This window comes from Haplochromis burtoni, unplaced genomic scaffold, assembly GCF_018398535.1.
Source record: "Haplochromis burtoni strain Fernald_Lab_line unplaced genomic scaffold, NCSU_Asbu1 Contig_119, whole genome shotgun sequence".
In the NCBI taxonomy this organism is placed as follows: domain Eukaryota; kingdom Metazoa; phylum Chordata; class Actinopteri; order Cichliformes; family Cichlidae; genus Haplochromis; species Haplochromis burtoni.
In genome coordinates this window covers 1196303-1204128 of record NW_024582480.1, presented here as the reverse complement: position 1 = coordinate 1204128, position 7826 = coordinate 1196303, and the positions used below count along the sequence as shown (strand labels likewise).

General features: G+C 38.9%; 1 long non-coding RNA gene across 1 annotated transcript; it reads left to right on the top strand.

The window, feature by feature from the left end:
* The first annotated feature begins 1048 nt into the window (after positions 1-1048).
* Positions 1049-4655, top strand: LOC102311282. Its single transcript, XR_316255.2, has 6 exons — positions 1049-1225; positions 1737-1881; positions 1992-2223; positions 2301-2429; positions 2552-2611; positions 2699-4655. It is a non-coding gene; the product is annotated as an uncharacterized LOC102311282 (long non-coding RNA).
* Positions 4656-7826: the final 3171 nt, after the last annotated feature.

Genomic DNA, 7826 nt, shown 5'->3' with positions numbered 1-7826 from the left:
TGTGCTACTGAGTGTAACTACCGCCCCTCCCCCCTCTGCCCAGCATAAAGCACAAGGCTCGCATGCGGAGTGAAGCGGAAAAAAAGAAGCTCCTTATCGGCTCGCAATAAGGAGCCGGCTCGCGTCGTTCACGTCAAAGAGTCGGCTCTAAGAGCCATTTCGTTCGTGAACGACCCATCACTAGAATTCAATCACCCAGTATTGATAAGGAGGCTCTCTCTGCGCCTTCCAGTTCCTGAGAATCATTTGCCATCTTGTCATAATAGCAGTCTGAATCCAATACTTAAATGATTGTGGAATTCCAGATAACATGTTCCAGTCTTATAATACATAAAATGTTGGCTATCACATTAGCTTCAATCTTTTATAACATTACCAACATAACAGTAAGTTTTGATATGAATTAACCAAATGAAGTTTAGCGTTCACTCATGTTTAATAAAAACAAAGGTTTTGACATGTCACCACATGCTGAGAAAACATAGATCATTGCATTGATTCAGCAAGCCTGAAGCTCTACAGAGGGATGGAAAACCTGTTTTTACTTCAGTCGTTATTAAACTCAACAATTGAGCAGCTGATACCTGTTTGCTATTTGCTTCAGCTATGATGACCTACATGTATTTTCTACTATAATGACATTGTGAACTCCGCTCCATTCCATTTATGTCCATGATGAGGCCATTTCCACACCAACAAAAAAAAACAAAAAACGTCATTTTAAATAAGACCAATCACAGAATATTAGTTACCGACAGCTTTTAACAATTTCTAGATTTCAGGCACACCAAGCAATATAAGGATGACCCGTAGGGATGGGTATCGAAAACCGGTTCTTGTTGAGAACCGGTTCCCACTGTTTCAATTCCTTGGAATTGTTTGCCATTTTTACAAACGATTCCCTTATCGCTTCCAGACGCCTCGAATGACGTCACCACGTTGCGTAGCGTCTTTTACTCAGTAGGAAACACGGCGCCTAAGCGGCACAAACGCTCAAAAGTTTGGTTACCCTTTATGAGAAAGGATGACAACAGGGCAACGTGCAATACTTGCAAAGTAGAGATTTCATCAAAGAGAGGAAACACTACGAATATGCAAAAGCATTTGCTCAAAAAACACGTGATTGCTTTAAATGAATGTCGTGTTTTTGATCCGCTCCGGACTAGCAAAGCTCAACCCAGCAGCAGCGGTAGCGTTTGCACGTCCTCTCCCGTTAATACTGCAGGTAACTAATCAACTAGCATTGCATATTATGTTAGCACGTTTTGCCTTATTACAAAACCTGCCATTACTGTGCGCTGCATTTAGATGACCATGACGAGAGAGTCTGTCTGGCTCAGATGCTGGCAGTTCTCGCTGCAGTCTACAGGTGGCTTTTCCTTTCACAGAGGCAGGGAAAAGTAAAATGACACAGGCCAGGATAGACGAATGTCACCGAGCAGTGACTAAGTTTGTTGTAAAAGGCTTGCACCCTTTTGCCACAGTAGATGCCCCCGAGTTTCGGTAAGTGAATGTTTAATTGTAGGCTAAGTCAGGAAATGTTAAAGTTTAAGGATGAAGAGGTCCCACATGACAAAAGTGGTCCTGAAGGAGAATCAAGAGTTGCTCAGTAAGCATAGTAATAGTTTTTTAAGATTGTGTATATTATAATCATTAGATCATGATCAAATTAAATTTATAAACTAAGATAAGGAATATTACATTAGCATTTAAGTTGTGAACACGTTACCCCTCAGAGCTGCCCAAGCATATGCTGCTCCTAGATGTAAAGACCAGATGGAACTCTTTGTATTTGATGATGGAGAGATTCTGCGAGTAGTTTCCTGCCATCCAGGCTGCAGCCATCGATCCACGAATAAGAAAGTCCATGGAAAAGGAAAGGTGAGTAGTATTGAAAAATAATGATAATATAGCTTAACTTGGACTCAGGTTTTATTTTTGTTTGTTTTATGCAACATATCTGTTGTATTTTTGTTTTGTTGATTTTGCAGACTGGCTAAAATGGGCAATGATGACTTAAGAAAAGCAGAGGAGTTTGTGGTACTCATGCGGAAGCACTACACCTCCACACTAGCAGTGTCCAGTGACAAAAGTCCGACCTGTGGTGAGATTTTGCCCATCCTGCAAAAGCTACAGTAACACTACACCGTACAAGAAGATGACTCTGCCTTCACAAGGAGCATAAAGGAGAACATTTGGAAAGATCTTTCCAAACGATACCAGGTACAATTGATGATTTATTTATCATAAATAAAATGACAGTCATGATGTCACATTTTCCTCCCTCTTAAAAATTTAAGGACGCTGATATCAAGAGCTTCCTGGAGGAGGCCACCATCTTGGACCCCCGATTTAAATCCAAAGTGGAGAAGGATGAAGTCTGGCACAGGATCAGGGAAGCAGCAAAGGCAGAGGCAGGAGCAGATGAGGTATTTCAATATGACAGTGTTTTTCATTGTTGCACATTTCCTTTGTGAGAGTGAGACCTTTCATCTATGGATCTGTGGTACTTAGTTTGATTTGCTTGTTTATTTGTCACTTTCTACTCAAGCACCTGAAGCAAGGAGACAGACAGGGAGAGCTGTTCGAAGATGAGGATGAAGAAGACTATGTAAGTTTAGTTCATTGTGATGATAATTTAAATGTCATTGATTGTTCATTTTTTGCTTATTTTTTTATCATGTCCATTTAATTTCAGGCGCCACCAGTAAAGCAAAGAAAAACGGCCTTGGAGGAATTCTTTGAAGAAGAGGACAACGAGCTGCAGTCATTCCAACAACGGCAGCCCGTTCTTTCCCTGGGCCACAGAGTGGATCAGGAGATCCAGCTGTATAGAAGCCTAACCCCCATCCCCTGCAAGGATAACGCCGCCCTATGGTGATGGAGCAAGAGAGAGACTCTGCCCCTGCTGTCAGCACTGGCTGAAAGGTTTCTGTGTGTGCAGGCATCCTCCACCCTGTCTGAGAGGGTGTTCTCCACAGCTGGAGAGACCATAAGTCCAGAAAGATCACGTATCCTTCCTGAAAAAGCAGATATGCTTATATTTTTATTCTCCATAGTTGATGGATGCAGAATTGCACAGTGCACAGTTCCATTGGACTTGAGTCGATTGTATTTTTTGCTGGCTGATATAGTTTTATTGTTGAGTGCCCAGCTCATATATACTTTTAAAAAGGAGAGTGTAAATGTTGCTGGACATTCTTGTGTAATTGCCACTGAATAATTTATGTTATACTTTGTTATTGCTACAACAGAATATTTATTTTATTATTAGTTTACATTTACTTTTTTTTGTCTGGGGTCCTCGTGGCATCGAGGAGCAGTAGGCTGTGGATCTCTTAAGATCTCACTGTTGGGTTTGTAAGGCCATGTTACTCCTACATTTCTGTCTGTTCAAAGATAAGATATAAAACAAAGTTCAAAGCTAATCGACCTGTGGGTTCTCCTTTTTTAAAAATAAGAATCGATAAGAGAATCGATAAATAATCGAATCGTTAAACAGAATCGAAAATGGAATCGGAATGGTGAAAATTAATACCCATCCCTAATGACCAGTGCTACTGAAAACTTCTCGTAGACTTGTAAGCATAATTCTGTGGGTTTACAGCTTTGACATAACCCAAAGCTGGATGGCTACTCAAGGTCACAGAATTAAAGCTGAATCATGGCTGGACCTCCAGGACCCTTGAGGAAGCAGATCAGAATCTGCTTTCATAGTTATGGTCGTGCAGGCGATCATTTGTTTTTGAATATCTAATAGGAAGCTTGGAAAGCACAAACACATCTGGCCTACTAATTATGGTGCAGTTATTGTCAGCTAACAGCCACCAAACCAAAGACATGAATCAGATCGTTTGAATGCACGGTGTGGAGGGTGCTTTCATGCTGTTTTTCTGAAAGCAATAAGGAATAATACATGAAGATTCTGGTCTATTTAATCCAAAACACACTTAAAGAATGAACTAAACTGCAACTATCTTTCTCACAACAAACATATTCATGTTATACACTATGTATAGAAAATATATGCGTTTGCTTAATGGCTCAGTGAGACTAGAGTATAAACAGGACTCTTCTTCTAACTCGGAAAATCCGTCACTGTGTCTCTTTGCAGTTGGGCTCTCAACTCAACTAGTTGTCAACTGGTTGTGTTGTGATTGTATTCCTATATAAATAATGTGACAGCAACATTTTTGGATGGATGGATGGAAATAAACTTTCTACTACAGACCTGCTACTACATGGTAAAACGAGTAACTCAAAACATCAGCATGATTTGTACATGGCTTGATCAAACCTTGAAAGACATGCAAGAGTGAACATTTGTTGACTTTCGCATTCATGATTTGAACAGTAACGTGATATCAGGTTTCAAACCACTGGGGTATTTTTTTTTTCCTGTAGTAAATCAAAATCATATTCCCTTACTGACCTTAATTGAGAGCTGTGGGTTTCAAAACTTGAGACCGTCTTACAGTGAGATTGCACCAGTCATTGCATCAATGAGCCACCATACTTATCTTTGAACATTTTAACCCTGTAAAGCCTGAACCATGAAATAACTGACAGAAAAGCCAAAGTTTTTGACACTGGGGTGCTTATATATGTTTATATTTTCTTTAAAATTAAAGAAATAAATTAAATACAAATTTGCACATGTACATTTTTATCATTTTTTTTTTGCTATATCCAACATTTTTGTGCAATTTATTACTTAAAAATGTATTGTGTATGTATTTATTTTGATTCCTCTGGAGAATTTTTTTTTGACTCATTTGACATTAAAAGGTTCATAAAATGAAACACTGATAAAGATGGCTCAAATGCAGTGTTATGAATATTAACAAGAGTGTGCCAATGGCATAAAGTCCAAGGCCCTATGCTTTTGATGAGTCAGACCACCCTTGACCCATCTCCCACTCTCTTGCACAGACACACGCACACACACAAGTGGTTGGTTAAACTGTGCATCCTTGTGAGAACATTCATTGGCATATTGAATCCCCAGCCCCCCTATCCTACCATTAGCCATTTTCAGTCAGTAGTTAACCCAAAAAAACATCAAATCTAATACCAGGTCTTGGAATTAGGTATCCTCAAACAGTCATATAAAGGTGTGCGAAAACAACATCAGCCCCGTCATGCACTCAGCATTCGCAGATGTTGCGCTGCATTATTAAACAGATGGTTGAAATATGTAACTTGCTAGATACCTTAATCACCAGCAGTTCCTTATTATGTATGTATAGTAGAAAACACAATAGAAGTATTATTATATTTCCAGTACAACACACTGTATTTGCTCTGGCTGTTCCTTTTATACAGGTATATAGCATGTTTGCTTTTGTGTGTACCTCACTCTTATATTAGCTCCAGCTCGAGGCGGGCAAGTCAGTGTCTACACAACAGGTAGATGTGAAAGTTATTACTTATGGTATGTTTTTCTGATGCAAGTAGACATGTACTGTTAAAACAGGTCATGTCTACTTGCATTTCTTGCAAATGCATAATAGGAATAGAAATTAAATGTCAATGCAATGTGTACCACACAAAGTTACAGTATGAGAGAAGTGATTGGATCTTACATTCAGTTAAATAAAAAAATTCTACTTTTAGTCTGTGTTTAGTAAGTAAGTAAAGTAAGTAAAGTTTATTTATTAAGCGCTTTTCATAGACAGGTAGTCACAAAGCGCTGCACACAGAGATTAAAATAAACAGTACGATAAATAGCAAAATGCACAGTATACACAATATAGAGTTTAAATGTAAATTAAAAATATAAAAATGTAAAACGCATTGGTCAACAAAAAGATTGTTTAAACAGTAAAGTTTTTAACTGTTTTTTAAAGGATTCCACAGAGTCAACCAAACGTAGTTGTAGAGGTAGACTGTTCCACAGCCTTGGTGCCACAGACTGAAAGGCTCCGCCCCCTTTCGTCTTCAGACGTGTTCTGGGAGCAACCAACAAACTCTGAGTCTGTGAACGGAGACGGCGAGTGAGAAGCTTGGATAAATAATCTGGGGCTTGGCCATTTAGTGCTCTGTACGTTAAAACAATAATTTTAAAATGAATTCTAAAATCTATCGGGAGCCAATGTAAAGAACATAAAATAGGAGTGATGTGAGCTAGTTAGTAGTCTGGCTGCTGCGTGTTGTATAGCTTGGAGGCGAGAAAGAGATGATTTATCCAAGCTGGTAAACAGGGAATTACAATAATCTAAACGCGATGACACAAATGCATGGACAATTTTTTCCAGTTCAGCTAAGGAGACCACATGTCGCAATTTAGAAATATTCCTTAAATGAAAGAAACAGGAACGAGACAGAGATTTTACGTGTGAGTCAAGGCCCAAAGAGTCAAATATTACTCCAAGATTTTGAATATTTGGCTTAGCAGAAGAACAGAAAGGGGCAAGAACCTGACTGATTTTAGAATATAGATCAGGAGGAGCAATGATCATGGTCTCTGTCTTGTTCATGTTTAAAGCAAGGTAATTGTAAGAAAGCCAATCAGAGATTTGAGTTAAAGCCTGGACTAGGGTGGACAGCCTATCCAGCTGACATCCAGGACATATACAGCTGAATGTCATCGGCATAGAAATGATAAGACAGGTCACTAAAAGACTAAATAATGCTAGCTAAAGGAAGCATATAAAAAGAAAATAATAATGGACCCAATACTGAACCCTGTGGAACCCCGTAGGTTAGGGCAGCAGTGTTAGAGAACCTATCAGTCCTAACAGAAAAGGTCCTGTCTGATAAGTAGGAAGAAAACCAGTCTAAGGCGGTGCCAGATATACCAGCCAGAACCTTCAGCCTGTTGAGTAGGATTTTGTGGTCGATGGTATCGAAGGCTGCGCTAAGATCTAGCAAAAATGATCACGGAACAATTTCCTGCATCAGATGCCATTAGTAGATTATTATAGACCCTTAAGAGAGCGGTCTCCATAGAGTGCTGCTTTTGAAAGCCAGACTGAAAAGGGTCAAAAATCTGCAATCGGCATAGTAAGGACCTGAACTGATTTTCTACAATTTTTTCTAGTAATTTACTTATAAATGGCAATCTTGAAATAGGACGATAACTACTAGGGGAGGTAGGATCTAGATTCTGTTTTTTTAACAGAGGGGTTACCTCAGCATGTTTAAAATAGGACGGAACACAGCCTTGCCTCAGTGAATTGTTGATGATGGATAGTGTGGGACCAATGCTGGTGAGAGTCCCAGACAGGACAGAGGGAGGTAATATATCTAAGGAGCATGATGAGGATTTCATTTTACCTATTACTGCAATTAAGTCATTGAGTGTGATTGGAGAAAAAGAAGTAAATGACCCGGGACAACAAGGGGCATCTTCATAAGGGGAGGCACTTGAGGAGATTTTGGATCTCAAGTCCATCACCTTATTTACAAAGTAAGAGAGATCATAATATATTCAAATAACTTAAAAAAAGTTCATTTACCTGTTACTACCACACACCCAATCCGATAGTTGGTACTTCCTGGCTTGTGTAGCCACTAGGTAACAAAAACTCAACACTGCCCTAGCATCCTGGAGCACTTCTGTTGTCTTTTGTACGTGTTTGAGTTTTTATGTGCTTCTGAGTTTGTACGTGTTTTGGAGTTTGTAGTGCTTTGTCTGTAGGGGCCACCGTAAATATACTTTTATTTATTCACCACATAAAATGTAATAAATAAATCATATAATACAAAACAACTATTCCATTTCAACTTTTAACTATTTAAATTTTCAGCTTTTTCCTTTAAACAAATTTAAAGTGAAACAACACAAAACACTGCAAACCACAACACAATTAAATATAAATTAA